A 19,821-nucleotide genomic window follows, 5' to 3' on the forward strand; every position below is an offset into this window, starting at 1 on the left:
GCACAAACTTTGATGAACTGAATTAATGTACTATGAACTGTGAAAATGTATCACTGTGGAGCTGGATTTGAATTGAATGATTCTAATCAATCAAATGAATAATATTACAAAAGTAATAGAATTAAATTTGCATTAAATAAATTTGTTTAACAATAATGGGCTTCCCATCGGGACTGCGTGTGAGGCTAGAGTGATGAAGTATGCGAGCACCTCGTGGGAGGCCAGACCAATCATCACCATCAACTGGTAACAAATCGGGTGCTCCTGGTGTGCTGTTTTGGGAGGTGGAATGGGGTGCTCTTATAATATCTTTTCAAACAATCGTCCAATTTTCAAAATTCAAATGAGGTATTTGTTAGTAGGCTGAAGGCTAACTTTTTCATGCATCAAGTAGACTCTAACAGATCACGTTTATTTGGAAATATATATATATATATATTTAAAATTTGTCTGTTTGTTATTCCATCACATGAGAACCAACCAACCAAATACTATCAAATTTGCAGGATACATTCATGTTATCCCAGGAAAAGTTTTAAGCTATCAGTCGAGGCCCTAGCACTCTTGAAAGTTAAGATATTAAAATTATCCATTATTTCTTTGCCTCCAAGGAGAGTTAAGTTAAGAATTAAAGATATTTATTAAGGAAAAAATTATATTTCTACCACCATGGCAAAGAAATAAGTTATGAATTTTTCGTCGTCATAGGTGTGTACTTTAGTTACCATAGTTACTATTATTCTATCTTTTGTAACTTAGATTCTTTTTCAATTCCTATAAAGCCTGAATACTATAATTAATATTATCAATATTATAATATAATAATATATAATAATATAATTAATATCAATATTATTGTCACAACCATGAGGATAATGTACAGTGTGGGGGTCCAGAGGGTGAAGCCCTCTGGGTAGATGGGAATGGTGACTGAAACAAGCTCTGCGGGTGTCCAGTGCAAATTGGGAATGTCGAGCGACGTGAGCTCTGCAGCCATGGGGTAGGCTCCTTGGCTCTGAGGAGCTCCTGAGTTGGCTCTGGGATTCGCCTAGGCTGATCTGAGCCCTGAGTGTCCAGGTTCTGGCTAGATGGGCCGGCTAGTATATATATAAGTTAACAAAGAAGCAGGAAACCAAGCAATAGACCCAAATAGGTACATATAAAAACTGAAGGGAAGGTATGCAATGATAATGTTAGAGAAGATGTGAAAGCCAAAAATTGAAGCTTGATCATAGGAAAGGTGGAATTGGGAATTTGTTGATGTAAATTCTTCGACTGTAAAATATGATTTTTTTTATATTAATTTAAATGACATTATATTATAAAAAACTGAGATCTTACTGCATCTGAAATTATGACGTAAACCAGTTTTGTAAGCAGCTGTTATTTTTAGTACTTATATACATTATGTGTAGCAACCAATCAGTCAGCTGAAATATGTTGAGAATACATTATTTCATAATCAATAATTTATCTGGACATATAGGCTTTTGAGAGGATTAATAAACTAATTATTTATTGTATAACTTAAAATATAACCCAAACTATCACTACATAAGTTTTGTATAATTTGTAATTAGTTTAAGATTCTAGACTGATTAATATAATTTTATTTATTATTAGAAATTATATTACTATTGAATAACATTGAATGTCTTATTACAATTTAGGAGATTTTCAGTTAAATCTCTTCTTTTACAATTAGTAGAAAAAGTAGAAAAATATTTAAAAAATTATCAACTTTGACAATATACAATTCAAAAACACATTAACAAAATGGGTGGTACATGATGCCTAAAACAACATAAAGATAAGACAAAAGAAACACTATTTAAAATGAAATTAAACAAGGAAAAAGCGGAAGGATAATGTCATTATAGACTGTCATAATGAATAAGAAGGGCTGGATGAGACTAGTAAGTAACAGAGGATTGGAGGGGGATTGTCAAGAAGGCCAAAAATTTGCTAAGGGCTGTAGAGCCAGAAATAGAAGAAAAGAGACTGAAAATTCTTTATTTTGCTCACAATTCAATAGCTACAGAAATTCACCTTTTTGGATAAACAGATAATAAATTAACTAGCTTGGCGCATAGATGTGATAATCTAAAAGCCAAATTTTAAGGTATTTAAGGTAAGATGAGTAATAAAATCTAAAAAATAATCCCATCTTTGCTGTATGGCTATATAGGTATTAAAATTGCTCAAACAAAAAAAAAATATACAAAGTAGGTATAGGATGATCTATGGCAGCGATTCCCAAACTGTGCGCCATAGCACCCTGGGGAGCCGCAGCCTCTTCACAGGGGTGCTGTGAAATATTGTAAAAGCTTCATAATTAATTGAATCAAGACATTTATAATTATTAATTTAATGTTAATAAAGTAAAAAAATAATGAAGATACACAAGTTTTATTTATTTTTATCTCTTACTTATGAGTAGTCATACTTTTACTTAGGGTAGGACACCATGCAAAAATTTTAATTGCAAAAAGGGCGCTGTGACTTGAAAAAGCTTGTGAACCACTGATCTATGGCATCTACTTTATTAAAATGACTTCATGCTTCAATTTATAGAAGACTACTTCATGAAAAATTTGGTTGTTGAATCTTATAGTTGTAAGGGATATTGTTTACTATCCATCTTAAAACTTAAATCTTTATTTTACCTTTTAGATGTTTTAGTCGTCAATACTTTTTTTACATTATAAATGTACAAATATACTTCATGTAGACATTTCTTACTAGTTCTAATTTTGTTTTCTTCTTTAGCTTAATAACCCTTTTTATATCATAGTAGTAATGTACGGCCACTTTTGTACAATGAATCTGTATTAGCTATTTCTGTGAATCAGCAGCCCATCTCCTTTCCTGTATAACAATTTTTCTTTTCCTGATATATGGTTACCACTCTAAAATTACTTTATTCATCTTCTTAAAACAGTTTTTGTCTTGAATATACCGTATTATCTATCCATTGGTTTATAATTGATCCTCCTTTGACGATTAACATAAATTGTTCTCTTATTCAGTTATATTATTCTTTTATCATTTACTTTATTTTTAGCACAATCTTTCCAGTGCCTTATGTGTTCACAGTTTTTAATCTTTTCTTTCTTAATTTGTAGTCTTTATAAATCCTCACTAATAGAATAATTTTGATGATAAAAAAAAAACAACTAATTTTCATTTCGACATCTTCAGCATGAAATATTTAGGTAGCGTCAGTACATCTATAGAATAAAAATGGGGAGAAAAGATAAATAACAAATAAAAGGAGTAAATAATGGCAAGGAATCGATAAGACTAGATCAGGGTCAACGACCTGTCTACAATGTTCAATTTAAATATTAGATTTGCTTATCGGGAATTGACTTACTAATGTAGCTTTTTCTTTATGTAACATACAGATAAGAAACAGAATCTTGTGAGGAGAGTTGGCAGCCTCCTGGGTCCCAATAAAAAAAATAGCCGTACCATCAGCAAGAAGATCCCCGGGATAATTTTAATGGTTTGAATCCAAGGAAATGAGATAAAGGAAAAAGAAAGGTACAGTAAGTGGACAATCAATCGACAAAGGAGCTGCCTTTGATAAGGGTAGCTTACTACCTTACTAAAGATTGTTGATTGTGTTTTTTTTTACTTATTTAAAATTAATTTTATTCGTTCTTTATAGATCTATCAATAGCTCCACTCAAAAGATCTCAACAGCAAGCTTTCTGTTCTAATTGCTCTTCATTTTCTTCATATTTTTTTCACCTGAATTTGCTTATTACAATTTTTCCTCAGCTTTACTTGTTGTTCAACCTGTCTATTGATTTTATTTTTTCAAAATACACATTTCTAAGTCATCTTAATGTTTTTCTGGATTTTTCTTTCATCAGTAGCCAAATTTTAAACTAATAAAATAAAATATTTCATGCAGTTTATTTTATATTAAATAAAAATCTGTAATTCTATGCTATAATTTTCATATAATTTTTAATAATTACACCAAACTGTCTTTGAAAGAAGGTTTTATTTCATAGTTCTAAAAAAAATAATTTATTTTAAATTTAATATTATTGTTTCGTTCTTAATCATTTTTAACCAATAACTGTTTTGTTATTTATTAGTCAGGTGTGAAAATCGCCTACTTTTATTAAAGATATACCATTTATTACACCTACATATTTTAAATTAGTATCTGATATTGTAATATATCATAATTATTATTTTAATATTAAAGTATAACATTATATATTCAATATCGTTCTATAAACATTACTATGCATTTTACTACGATAAAATCTTTTCTTGCCAATTATAACAAGTTAAGCATATGTGATGGTTTATTTTACTCTGTTCGTTTTAATGTTTTTATATTAAATGCGATTTAAATTATGTAAAAGCTTTTGCAATTTATTTTATTTTATACTTGTTACCAGTTTATTTATAGTTTGTAGCATTGTATATGTTAATCTTAAGGTAGGAAATAAGTATAGTTAAATCTTCTGAAATGTTATGTTACTATTTTTAAATAATACCATATGTCAGACCAGTTTTTATTTTCTTAAAAGTTTTACGGGGATAATTTTTCATTTTTATTGTGGTTAAAGCCTTTAATTTTGATAGTCTGTTTAATTGAACAATTATACTGCACTCAGTTTTATCAATATCTAGTACAATTTTATCGTCTGTTGTTAGCATTTCTTAGTTGCTGAACACTACAGTAATTGATCCAACTTAAAACTTACAATAAACTGCCTTCTAATAAGAAAAAAGTACTTAGATCAAAATATTTCAAAAATCAGAAAGTTAATTTAAAATTTAAGATATCCTAGAAAACTAAATATGGAAACCAAAGAAGCTGTATAGGATTTAAAAATCATATTCAGTGAACAAATATTAAACTTTGAATAAAAAAAAGGCAGTCACGGGACTGGCCAACAGAAGTGAAAACTTCAAATAATGAATACCGATTAGTGGTTTATAATTATATCTGATTATATTACTATTTCTAACTTGTGCTAATTTTATTAAAACATATATTTAAATGATTGTATAATGAATTGAAAAATATTAACAACAAAATTTAACGTATGCTCTTTCTAATTTCCTGGTCCTTTCAGTGTTAGCTGCCTCATCGAGTCCATTGGCTTGAATAATTTCTCCAAGATATTTGAAACGATCGACTCTCCTGATATTCCCTCCTTTTGTTTTTATTTCTTTCTCCTTGTGATGTCGGTATTCCATGTATTCCGTCTTCTCGTAAGATACCTGTAGTCCTGTCCTTATGGCTATTTCCTCGAGTAACTCTATCGATTCTCTAGCCTCTTCAACAGTTTTTGTAATTATTGCTATATCATCTCCAAAGGCCAAACAATCCACTTTTATTTGGTTTTTACCAGCTCCTAGTCGTATTTCTTTTAATCCGTTTTCCTCTTTCTTCTTCCGCCATTCCCTTATTATTTTCTCGAGGATTAGATTAAACAATATTGGCGATAGCCCTGCCTCTCCCTGCCTCAATCCCGTTTTAACTTCAAAGGGCTCTGATATTTCTCCCATAAATTTTATTTTGGACAGCGTATTTGTCAACGTTTGTCCTATTAACGTTTGCGTCTTCCTGTCTACTCCGAATTCCTTGAGCGTTTCCATCATTGACTGTCTGTCTATCGAATCGTATGCCTATATTATATATATATATATATATTTTTTTTTTTTATTGTTGTTATTATTATTATTTATTGTAAAGTTTTTTTTTTTACAATCAGAGGTTAATAAATTATTAATAAAGCAATATATTTAAATTTATAAAAAAAAGTTAAAAAAAGGAAATGAAGTTGAATTCGAACTGTGTGCATTCCCTTTTCAGATCTAAATATTTCATTAATTAAAATTTTATTTGGCTATAACACAGGAATCAATGAAAATAAGCCAAAAAAGCCAATATCCATATGTTTGGATTTTGGGCTTTTTTGAACACTTTGGTCGAGTCGATTGCAATCAAAAGGGGAGGTGCACAACTAGATGTTACACAGTCCTAAATCCAAAAGTTCAACATCCTATGGCTAATCGTTTTTGAGTTATACGAGATATATTCATACGTACGTCACGCTGAAATAAATGGAAACAAAATGGAATCAGGGATTGTCAAAATGGATATTTCTGTTGAAATATGAAAACCGAGTTTTTTCGCCATCACAATACTTCTTCCTTTACCTCGAACAAGAAAGTAAATATATTTTGAAGAATTCGTAAAGGAAATGCTGTTTTTTTGTCTTGTAGGTGGTTTAATCAATATATAAGCTTGAGTGGGCACTGATACAAATTTTTTTTGTAGAATATAAAAATGTCTTATATTACTGGGATTTAAACCTGGAACTTTTTAAATATTAGATGAGATTTTATAACTTCTTTATAGATTTTCAATGAATTTAGCACCATCAATTATCTGTTACTTAAGCTGAGTAATAGGATAATACTGATGGTTAGCATTATTTACCTTCTACTGAAATAGGTAAACTATTCAAGCCCACTGAAAAAGTAATATTCAAATGCATTCAGTACTGTCTCTTATCATTCTACAACTGGGTTCCATTTTACGATTAGGTTCTGCAGTACTGATTTGAACTGAAAGCTGATCTTTCAATCCAAAGATTTAACAAACTACTGGTACTTCAATACACTACTAATAAGAGATTGGGAAGCGAATTAAAAAAGCTATACTAGATTTCTGGTGACTTCTTGGATATCATATCAATCAATGTGTACTTGATATATAGTTTTGGATAATTAAAGTTCAACCCAAATTAATATATAATTAGTTTTAACTCCATAAAAAAAAGAAAAACATGTTATGGATGTACTTATGTTGCTTTGATTCAATCAATGGCATAACTTAGATCCAACTGCTAAACTGTAATTGTGTTTCTTGACTTATTGTGAGGCAAAATAATCTAAAAAAAAAAAGAAAAGAGTATCTTTGAGGAAGAAGAAAGCAGCAAGTACTACAAAAAATTGAGTAAAGTTTAGCACAGCTCACTCCAGTGCAAACATTGATACTAAAATATTATAGAAAATAATAACTTTTACTCCCACATCGGATTTAGGTAAAATATGGAAAGTTTTTTTACTTCCCTAAAAAATTCATTTGATGACACCACTTAGGTGAATTTTTTTGTTGGGAAAACATTTCTGTAATTTTAAAAAATTAATTCAATAAAAAAAAATTAATAATTTGTTAAATTATGCTATTATTTTGATCATGGAAAATAAGATATTACAGCAAAAAATGATCGCAGAATTAAAAAAAAAATGAAAAAACCTTGCAATGGATTGTATAACTTTCCTGGCTATGCCGGTCAAGTTATACAACTGAGTTTTTTTCAATTAAATGCATTTTAATACTTTTTTATACTTTTGTTCCATGTATTGTATGTATTATTTTTATACTTTTAAATCCATTTTGATTACATTAAAATTTTTTAATTTTGATTTTTGAAGCCTAGATGTTCAATAAAATAAAGCAATAACCAAAACGTTAAATATTAGTATAATAAAATTGCAATTTCAAAAAATATTCACTGAAATTAATTTTAAATAAATTAAGTCGAAAAAAAAAACGTCAGATTTATTTTTTAAATTTGAGAAAAAACTAATAAATTCATCAGAGGAGGGGTATTATGTTGTTTTAGTGACTTAAACAGTTTAACAAAATACGTTTTAAGCATTAAAAATTCGAAATCAAGAAGATATTTTTCATTGTGGGGACTCCCATACTCAAGGGGAAGCATTCGGGTAAAATTAATTTTTAAGAAAATAATCCATAAGTAGTGATAATAAATTTTTGAAAAGAATTTTTTAAAACTGTTTAAAAATACAAAGATAAGGCCAAAATTCCAAATAAACCAAGTTGTAAGTTTCATAATTGGGGTGAACTTTATTGGCTAATTTTTATTTCCTTGTACGAAGTTAAGGAAGTATTGTGATCACGAAAAATGTCGGTTTTAGATTTCAACGAAAATATCCATTTTGACCATCCGTGAATCCATTTTGACTAGTTTCGGCGTGACGTCTGTATAATTCAAAAACGATTAGCCGTAAATGTTGAAATTTTGAATTTAGGACTGTTGTAACATGTAGTTGTGGACCTTCCCTTTTGATTGCAATCGACTGAACCAAAAGGGTCAAACAAGTCCAAAATCCCCAAACATTAGGATTTTGGACTTTTTCTTAACTGCAGTAATAAGCCCTCAGAGAACTTTTCAACTATCATAAATGATACTTATTTTCATTGTTTCCAGAGTTATAGCCAAATAAAATATTAATTAATGAAATATTTGGATCTTACAAGGGGAAGGCACATCGGTTCGACTCCCACTTCATATCCTTTTTTTAACTTTTTTATTAATTTAAATATATTGGTTTATTAATAATTAACCCGTGATTGTAAAAAAAATTACAATAAATAATTATTCAATAATAAGAATAAAAAAAATATGAAAAAAAAATCAGAAGTTATTAGTGAAAAAAATGTGTATATGTAATTTAATAGGCATTATTACATATGTGTATATGTAATAAATTTGGTGAAACAGCTGATTATTTAATATCAACTTAAAATTATAATTTAAAATCGTATTATTTTTGGATTTTCTAGTTTAATGTCTGTTTAATCTTATTTAATTATTCTGGAATTTCTGTTTAAGTATATCTATATTAAAGTTAACTACAGAGTGACTGAAAAATAGACCCTTATAAGAACAACATATACACTGAGGTATACTGCCAGATCTTTAATCAACTCAAAAAAATCTTACTCTTCTGATATTGTCGGACAATATTCTCCATAAGTTGGAGTTGATCATTTATTTTATTTATTTTTTGTTGCCAATCATTTAATAAAACTCTTTTGATCTTAATTTGTGTACATGTTCTCTAGTTTTGAAATTTTCTCTCTCTATATTCATCATCCTCTCTTAATCTTTTTATTCTTTCCTTGGTTTTAACGTTTTCTTCCTCTTTACATTTATCATCTTCTCTTAATGTTTTTATTCCTTCTTTGTTTGTAACATTTTCTTCCTTTTTTTCAGTTTCTTTTTTTAACTTTTTTTTTTTAATTTAAATACACTGATTTATTAATAATTATTAACCTGTAATTTCAAAAAAACGTTTTTTTACGAGTAAGTATTAATTCAATAATAACAATAAAAATAAATATATATATATGAAAAATAATCAGAAGTTATTAGTGAAATAACATATATGTATTTTTAAAAATGTGTACATGTAATTTATAGGCATAAAGGAAGTCATGTAATGTTCACATCAGATTTTTTTCTTTAAGAAATACTAAACAATAAGGGCTATAAAAAAAAATTACAATAATACATTTTAAAAGCAATGGGTACCTAGCGGTATGGATTTAAATTAAAAATAAATTGTATACAAATTTTTTAAAAATTAAAAAAAATTCTTTTGTTACTACAGACCATGGGAGTGAGATGAGTCAAACCCCATTAACTCCTTTTCTGAAGCAAGATATAGCTAATAAAAGAAAAAAATGTAAAGTCATTTTTTGAGGGAAGGGATGAATATTAAATAAAACGTTTTGGTAATTTGTGATCTCAATAAAAAATACTTCAAATTTTGTAAGAAAAATGTTTTTGTTGAAGTGCCTCAGTAAAGATTTTAGATTTTATTTCGGCCAAAACCCACCCCTTTTTCTAATTTAAAAAAAATTTAATGCATTCTTTCTCCCTCTACAATATTTGAAGAAAACCAAATACAGGCCAACATGCATATGTCTGACAAATATGAGTATACACACATGTCAGTGTTACAAAAATATTTTGAGCTTGGAAGTATTGGAATAAGAATTTTTTCACAATTACTTAAAATTTATTTACATCAATTTCTTTTCTTTTTTTTGGTAAATTTTTTTAATGCCTCCTTAAGGCACAAAGATAAGAAAAAATATCATTTTACATTTTTTTTAACTGATCTAATACTTCACTGTTATAGCTGAAGTATATACTGTTACCAGTAGCAGTATATGCTGGTACGGAAGTATATATTGGTATAGAGGTAAACGAAAAATTATAAGACCATTTAAATGATTATGATAAAAAAAAAAAAATTATATGCAAATTTAAAATAAATCCAGTTAAAAAGGTTGTATAAATAATACAGATTAACATAAATCATTACTATGATGAATGATCATTTTTATGATAATACTGTGTATGAATTAATAATGAACTAATTCAGTAAGTTATACCTACATACATATATATGCGATCTAATTGATAAACCAATTTAGGTAACAGATATATTACCTTCTGAAAAATAATTATTAATACTATTTAATAATCAATCATTCTAGTTGAATAAATTCCATATAGTAGGTAGAGATTTATCAATAAAGGATAAATTACGTGGGAATTTAATACAGATTTAAATAATTATAACTTTTCCATTATAGTTAATACAAAAAAAAATCAATTTAAAAAAATATACATATAAATATATAGCAAAAAGTAGATTCTACAATAAAATAACATTGTAATAAATATAATTAATATAACTTTTATTATGGTAAATATGTAATTTATTTTTTACTTAATGGTGGTTAGATTGTAAATAATTATGTTAATTAACAATAAATAAAAATGATTGATATAAATATTATCAAACATTTGATTCTGTTAATTGATTGATTTATTGATATTCATTTCTTCAGATATCTACTGTAACTTGTTGATTTGTGGACATGGAAGCTGCATCCCTTGTTCATGTAATAAATGTACTGTAGCTAGTTAAATTCACAGATTGTCAGGCAAGAAGATATGAGAGACTAAAAAATGAATAGTGGTTGGGGATAGTTAGGATTAGCCATTAGCATTAAAACATAACTAATTTGGTTGTCTCTCAGTTATGCGACACAATTGTGCACAACAACAATTTGATAAATAAAATATTTGTGACAATTTTGTACACATCAGACGGTTAATCTGGATTTATATTCAAATGTTATATAAATCTGAAAATAAAGTAATGTTATGTAAATACGAACTATGCAAAAATAATATAAATTATAAAATTCTGGGAATTTAAAAAATTAAAGAATCCAGTATGTAAATTAAGAACGAAGACTGAATAAGCCTAGTGACAATAAAGATGTGCGAAACTGCTTTAATAGTAGGGGCCTCGAACTAGGAATCTTTTATATAGGAAGAATAGTGTTAACAATCTGCACCACACCAACACGTCAATATAAAAACACAATTCAAATTAATTAATGTATAAGAATCTTACTGATTTTTTTCTTTTTTTTAATACAGTTCACTTCTTAGAAAGTTCATTTGACTACTACAACAGGATGTTCAAAAAGTGACCCAACCTTACAGAAGAGTGTATCCTTCTTTCATTCATGTTTAATTGAGGAAAAATGGTTTACACAATGCAGCAGAGAATATTTATTGTCTCCCAATACATTAAATATAACAGTTATGCCCAGACCCAGAATGACTTCACAGGAAAGTATGGTGCAAATACACCAAACAACTAATCCTCCATCATGTGGCTGAACGATAAGTTCCAAGAGACAGGGAATGCGGCAGATGCACCCAAAAGTGGTCAACCAAAGTTCTATCACCAAAAAAGGTGATCGATATGCAAGCTGCATATTCTGTTAGTCCCAAACAGTTTGTGTAACGACTAGCTAGCCATTCTGATCTCTCTGTTGGTAGTGCCCACACGACACTGTGGAAGTGTTTAAAGATGATCTGTTCAGAATTATTATTTTAACAGTCTGGAAAATGTGTAATTTTCTGTTGGCGGTTCACATCATCTGTAACTCCAGACGGGGAAGAATTCAATGATTGGTTTTTGTCTGACGAGGCATGATTCCACCTTGATGGATACATGAATGCACAGAATTCATGCATTTAGTGTACGGAGAATCCACATCAGCTGCACAAATCTTCTTTGCACAGATAAAATGTGTGTGTTTAGTGTGCAATGTCATGTAAGTGAATCTTACGATGACATTCTTGCAAATGTGCAAAGACATTCTTGTGAATGTGCAATAAAATTCTTTCATCGTACAGTGAACGCTTCATACAGCTGGTGCAACAATCTGTAAACATTATACCCGCAGACCAAGAGTACACGTGGTTTCAGCAAGACAATGCTACAGGTCATACAGCCAACAACACTATGACTTTCTTGGATCAGGGATTCATGGAAAAGTAAATTCAGAGGGGTTATGGCACCCTTAGTCTCCTGATTTATACCCTCCTGACTTTTTCTTGTGGAGATACCTTAAGGTTGCTGCTTACAAAACTCATCCTCATACCTCTCATGAATTGCAGGGCGAAATTAAACGATGTGTTGCAAATTTCTCAACAAACATTACAACATGTGTTTAAGAATATGCAACGTCATATTCAATTATGTGAATTGCATAATGGAGCCCACTTTCAACAACTATTGTAACTTACACATTCTCCCATAAGATTGTGTCACTTTTTGAATACTTTGTGAAATTAATTAATTACATATTTCTTTAAAATATTACATTCTTAAAACACCACGGTCCTAGAATTTAACTCTAGAGTGACAGAAAATTCTCATACAAAAAAAAATTTAAATAGACATACTTGACCACGTAATGAATTCTGTAGTCAAAACCAAATTAATTTGGAGAATGAATAAATAAGCAAGGTAAATTTATGTCTAGAGCAATGCTTCTCTATTAATAATAATCTTTCCATTGTCTTCAGATGTCCTAATAATGTCATTACTGTATCTCCTGCGTACAAATGAAATATAGTAGAACAATTGACAAGATTTATATAAAAAATAAAAAATCCATAATGAATAGTTGATTCTTTTCACTCATTTAGTATGGTTTGCCATATATTTAGTCAGAAATAAACGTCTAATCAACATTTTAAAACTTTTCGCATTACTTGTAAAATTGATTAAAATAGCTCTTTGTTAATAATTAAAAATTTTATATCATACAAAATTAAATCTGTATTGACAATTAAAATCGTTAATTACTTATAAATAATTAAGCAATTCAACAGATGAAATTTTTTGTAATTGATGTTTTCAATATTGTTGAAATACGTTTTATTATCGTACAAAATACTTCAAGTCAAGTGGTATGATTTTATTTATCCCTTTTAAGCATGAGTATTAATAAATATTAGTTATGTAATCCTACAATTACTAGAGCAGAATACACATAAATAAAAATATATAATATTTTGGAAGTATGTTCCTGACAGAAAGAATTTCCTGTAGTCTGAAAACAAATCCTTATCCATCTGTGTTTTTTAAATGGAAATTATAACTCCAAAATAGATTGAGCTATTTTTAATGAAATGAGTTACTTTTTAAACAAATATTCTCTAAAAATTAAGTAAAATATAAAAATTTTGTTTGTAAATTAAAAAATTTCATTCATCTTAATTCTTCACTCCACAACAGTTTAAATTATACTATTGTTCAAGGGTATTAGTTTGTTTAGCAAAAATTCTACTACACATTTCATTGTGAATAAATCAGTTTTTCAAATCAGACATCAAATAGCCGAGTTAAAATAGAAAATATTAATCTGAATCTATACTTTAATTCCAAAATAATTTTACACTAGTTTTTATCTTCTCCAATAATAATAATAATATAATAATATTAGTAAATATTACTCACATAATTTATTTTGTTCAAATAATAGTAAACTAGAGATGTTTGATGAAAAATTCTAACGCAATATAAATTTAACCGTTCTTGAAACAAAATTATAAAAAATACAAAATAGAAACAGGTTCAAAACATTTATTTTTCACTTTAACGACCTTAACAATGACATGTAATAATCAAAGTATATGTTTAATATGTTCTTAATTTACTTCAATCTAGCACTCAGCCTATCTGATCATTGAAGCTTGAACACATTCAATTATTGGAGGTATTTCTCTAATTGGTTGATAATTGAATACGTCTCTCAATTCAACATAAATTGTTAACTGATTATGGTGATGTACAAAATGTTTTTCAAATACCTCCGGACATAAAAGTTCAGTGGATTTAAATCTGGTGAGTGGGGAGGCAAGGCAATTGCACCACCATGCACATATTAACATTTTTTATTATAGCTTGGCATTTTGATAACCAATTTGAAAAAACTAAGTCCCTTTTGTTCATAATGAAACATTCAAAATTTTAGGCAATAAATTGCTCACCTATATTAGTAATTCTTGAACTATTGTGATGTGAAAAATTAAGATAGCCAATATTTTGAAATTTAATAATGTATATCTACTTATTTATGGATAATATTACTTTAAAAAAGTATTCCAAATTTCGTTAAATATCTAAATTCTTTTTGAAGATGCAATTTTTTTCTAAAAACACAAAATTGTGGACAGATAGATAGAGAGGTTCCTAGATCTATGTTTATGTCATACAGATAAGAGAGAAGCAGATGCAATTGATAATCCAATAAAGTTGAAATTCAAGTGATAGAGCTTGGCATCAATATGTTAATTTCCCATATCAATTTTTCATAAATGAAAAAATTATATGATTAATGCAGTATAGTTAGAGAATAAATATTTATAAATGTATAAACAGATTTTCATAATATATACATAAAAATTTAGCCTGTTCAGTTTGATTTTTTTCATTTTTTGTAACAAATTTTAGTCACTAAAATTTGTGAGATATATTCATCAGTGAGATGATGACTGTTTTTAGAGCTATGATTCTGAAAGCAATTTTACTGCTTATTACTCACAAATTCCATAACAAGACTGTTTCAAATTCTGAAACATTATTTTACTACATTTTTAAATGAATCTGCCAATTCTGAAATATCTAATGTTTATACTTTTTAATTGTTTATGAAAATAATATCCCCAGAACTGCAACAAGTTAAATATGTAAAACAATATGTTATCTTCAATATTTTGCTGAACTATAAATTCAGCAAAATCATTTAAATATTTTTATATTTCCCTTAAGAAATGTGACATTTTCTGGATTCCTTTTGGGTATAAAAGTAAACATAATGTTAGGGGGTATACAAACAGGTTGCAAAAAGGAATCTGAAAATGTTTTACTAAATTGGTACTTTTGGATCAAGAGTTTCATTTAAAAGATGATAACAGAAAATGGTAAAAAATTAAAAACAATTTGGTTCTGAATTTTACGAGTTACGATCAGCTAAAGTAACACCTAGAATCTGAACTCTAAAAACAAGCTCTTTACAGATTTAAAAAAATACTTTCAAATAATGTGAAACTTTTTAAGACAATCAACAAATTTAAAAATAAACATCTAGATTTACACATACAAGAAAATGTAACAATTAAATAAAATCTGATAGTCCTTTTCCAATATTCTGTAACCTATCACGAATAATATTTAATTGATTGGTAGTAACAAATAATAAATATATTTCAATTAATCTTTACATGGAACTAGCAGTTAATGATGTTAAAGAACAATTTAGATTCGGAGTAACAGTACAAGGTGAAAAGATAAAGATGCTACGATTTGCTGATGATATAGTAATTCTAGCCGAGAATAAAAAGGATTTAGAAGAAACAATGAACGGCATAGATGAAGTCCTACGCAAGAACTATCGCATGAAAATAAACAAGAACAAAACAAAAGTAATGAAATGTAGTAGAAATAACAAAGATGGACCACTGAATGTGAAAATAGGAGGAGAAAAGATTATGGAGGTAGAAGAATTTTGTTATTTGGGAAGTAGAATTACTAAAGATGGACGAAGCAGGAGCGATATAAAATGCCGAATAGCACAAGCTAAACGAGCCTTCAGTAAGAAATATAAGTTGTTTACATCAAAAATTAATTTAAATATCAGGAAAAGATTTTTGAAAGTGTATGTTTGGAGTGTCGCTTTATATGGAAGTGAAACTTGGACAATCGGAGTATCTGAGAAGAAAAGGTTAGAAGCTTTTGAAATGTGGTGCTATAGGAGAATGTTAAAAATCAGATGGGTGGATAAAGTGACAAATGAGGAGGTATTGCGGCAAATAGATGAAGAAAGAAGCATTTGGAAAAATATAGTTAAAAGAAGAGACAGACTTATAGGCCACATACTAAGGCATCCTGGAATAGTCGCTTTAATTTTGGAAGGACAGGTAGAAGGGAAAAATTGTGTAGGCAGGCCACGTTTGGAATATGTAAAACAAATTGTTAGGGATGTAGGATGTAGAGGGTATACTGAAATGAAACGACTAGCACTAGATAGGGAATCTTGGAGAGCTGCATCAAACCAGTCAAGTGACTGAAGACAAAAAAAAAAAAAATTTCAATTAAATATAAAAAAAGAAAGTGAGGCATCTGTCCTCTTGGTAAGTACCTATAATATCACTGAATAATGTATAATAATGTAATAATAAATGTAATTTGTTTTTACGACTAAACAAGTTAAAATAAATTATTAACAACCATATACTTCCTTATCTAATTATATAATAACTAGCTACCCGTTGCAGCTTTGCCCACGCTATATGGTTACTTGCGTTTCCCTAGCGGTCAATCTTTTTGTTTTATGTTTTTTAGTCAAGTAATAGGAGGCAGATGCAGACAGTCACACATACAGTAATGGTGGTACTGGCTATGTTAGTTGAGTCACAGTGCTGTTCGCAATTCCTTAAAAAAAATCAAAATTAAAAAAAAACAAAAATGATTTTTAAATATTTATTTAAGAGTATTTACAGGCCCAAATCTACTGAATATCTCGTTTACTGTAGTTGGGATTGGGAAAATTTACAATCATTGTTCAAAGAACTTTTACCTTTCTTCATCCCCTTTCAAGATCAATTTCAAAAATCTAGAAATTGGTTTATTGACATGAAGATTACACTCATCAAAAAACAGGTTGACTTCTTAATTTGTTACTGAGAAATTAAAAAAAATAATAGGGATACAAAAATCCATTTTAACCCTTGAAACTTAAATATCAAAAAATTTAGAAATTGGTTTTTAGATATTTATAATCATTCAGTTCAAACCCAGCTCACACAGTGACAGACATTCACAGTTCACAATTCAATAAAAATGAATTTGCAAATTCATTAGTAAATGAATTTGCTTCAACAGCAAATTTCCACTACTACATAAATATTTTTTTTTCCAAGATTTTTTGAGATGAAGTACATCTAAAAACCTTCTGTTATGCCAAGAAACATGAGTAAAAATTTGGTTGCGATTGATCAGATAGTTTTTTTGTTTATCCCAAGCAAAAATCTCTTAATCTTTATATAATATTATAGATAAACAAGGTTATATAAAGAATGTTTTCTAACAAAATATATTTTTGGTACACTGTAAAGTACATAAAGTGTACCAATATAATATTTTAATACAGATTACTAACGTCATACCATTAAAAGCCAACATAAATTAAAACATTCCATATAATTAATAGACTAAAAATAAAATTCTGACTAAACTCTAAAGCGTGCCTATAAAAATATTTTTAAACTATTGTAAAGAAAAATAAAAATAAAACACAAACATAAAAAAATTACAATTGTTTTAATGAACAATAATAAGCTTGACATAATATTTTAAGATCTACCAAATCTAAAGTAACCGACCTCAAATATTTTATAAAAATTATTATAAAAACAAATAAAGTATGAATCTACATTAGAATTAGCATAAGTCTTATACTTAACATATAAATTTTTTACCTATGACATAATTTTTAAAGTATTTACTTTCCATAGACTGGTAAGTTACATTAGATTATTATGTATAATATTAAAAGTAATAGCCTTATAAAAGTTTAAAAATAAAAAAGTTTGAGTACACAAGAAATAAAAATTGGGGATTAAAACTCTGTACATATGTTACAAATTCAAGTACTCTCAATCATAATTTTTAAGGTATTGAACAGCTCAGTTCCATAAAGTTAAATTTTTTAGTAGAATTCACTGCACCCAGCAACAGCTGATAAGAAAAAATCTATGAAATACAAACTGTAATAGATTTAGAAATCAAATAATATTACAAGTTGAAAAAATTAATAACATTAGAACTTATTACGATATGAAAATAACATTTAAATGAATTATAGAAGGCAGATATTCATGCAATATGTTCTAAAAAGAATTTGTGAAACACTAAATATTAAGGTATAGGTTTATTCAGAAATAAAGATGTATAGGGAGGCAAACTGGTAGAAAGGATGACTAGACGAATGGAGAACATAAATAATTGAGGTTATAAGGCGCAGTAAATAGTTTGAAATTATCACTCTAACAGAGAACAGAAACAAACGAATTGTATCAAATCAGTCCAATTAGAATGATAAACATCAAGAACTGAGGTTAGGCGACCGTTAGCATGATACTAAACCCACGTGACAAATATGTCAAAGTATAAGATAGAGTAAATATATTATTTTAACACAATACGAGTAATGATTCCAAGAAAATCTAATCGTAAGAAACAGATCCTGGTATATTATAAAATTAATTCGGCAATTATCATCATAACCAAGAAAAATAACCTAAGAAACTTAAAAAGTAGGTCTCTTAAGCTGAACTAATGAATTTTGCTTACATTTAATTGATTAATAATCCAGATTCTTTTTACGAACATACGAGTACAATAACCTGAACGCACATTTTAACAAAACAATGAAAGTAACAAAACAAAAACAAAACATTACGAAGCCATCGCGCACCAAAGTAACAACTTACGGAATGTTCCAATAAAACTCATTGTGATTGGTTGAAATACTCTGGAATTTTAAAAAGAGACTATCCTATTGGTTCCAATATTTTGGTAGGTAGAAGTTTGACAAGTTTTTATTTCTAGTTAAACAGAGTATTGTTGTTTTACTTTATCTTAGAATAAAACTTAAATTCAAGAGAACTAACAGGCTAAAACGAATTAGAGTTACATATAAACAAATGATTTTTAAAATTGGTTTATTCTGAAATATCATGTAAAAAATTAAACGGCTCTGTATTATTAATAAGAATTTTTATGTTCCTTTTCTGTACTTCTTATCTTCATATTGTTTAAAAAAACGTTATGTTATTCAGGTAGTTCATTTTAAAATCTAAATAACTGTAGAAACGTTTGATTACGGCATTTTGCACGCATGAGAAATTTTAAAAGTAAAAATCACAATACTGTATGGCAGTAGTGTGAAGGTAACTCAGCAGGTAGCAGCACTAGAAGGAGAGGTTAGACTGACAACAAATCTTGCAGTATTTTTTATATCTAACTAATTTTGATATTTTATTAAATTAAATTAAAATTATAACCCAAATGTACATTATGATTGTCAGTTTTCACCAGACCTTTTTCTAGTTTTTCTCACGGTATACATATTAGAGTAAACCCTTTTTGAATTACTTAAATAATTCTACTGTTCTATTAAAAATTACAAACCCTTACCAATGCAAATAATTTATTTACTCCAGAAACAAAAGACAGTGCCCAATTACAGTTTCTTTATGTTATATGAATTTTTTAGTTTATGAAAAATGACTGGGATTTGAACTCAGCACTTTCCAGAAGAAAGGCAGAGACATTACCTCTTCACCATAGAGGTCAACAGAATTGAATACAAAATTATTTAAAAAATAATCATTAATCTAACTGTAAGTATGAAACCTCACCAGATACAAATATATTTTTGGTTTAAATTTCTGGATGCAAGCAATGGTTTTATGATAAAAACTATGATAAAATTTTTTTAAAGAATTGTAGTAGCTGTGCTGAATGTTTTGTTGATAACAGAAATAATACAGGATCTTGGAGTTACCTTTACCT

General features: G+C 28.2%; 1 long non-coding RNA gene across 1 annotated transcript in view; it reads right to left on the reverse strand.

The window, feature by feature from the left end:
- Window positions 1-18,690, reverse strand: part of LOC142331468 (uncharacterized) — a 131,663-nt gene extending 112,973 nt beyond the window's left edge. The window contains exon 1 of the long non-coding RNA XR_012758001.1: window positions 18,598-18,690. This is a non-coding gene — a long non-coding RNA (uncharacterized LOC142331468). The remainder of the gene's footprint in view (window positions 1-18,597) is intronic.
- Between the last annotated feature and the right edge of the window lie 1,131 nt (window positions 18,691-19,821).

The sequence above is a fragment of the Lycorma delicatula genome, chromosome 10 (assembly GCF_047948215.1).
Source record: "Lycorma delicatula isolate Av1 chromosome 10, ASM4794821v1, whole genome shotgun sequence".
NCBI classification, from domain to species: domain Eukaryota; kingdom Metazoa; phylum Arthropoda; class Insecta; order Hemiptera; family Fulgoridae; genus Lycorma; species Lycorma delicatula.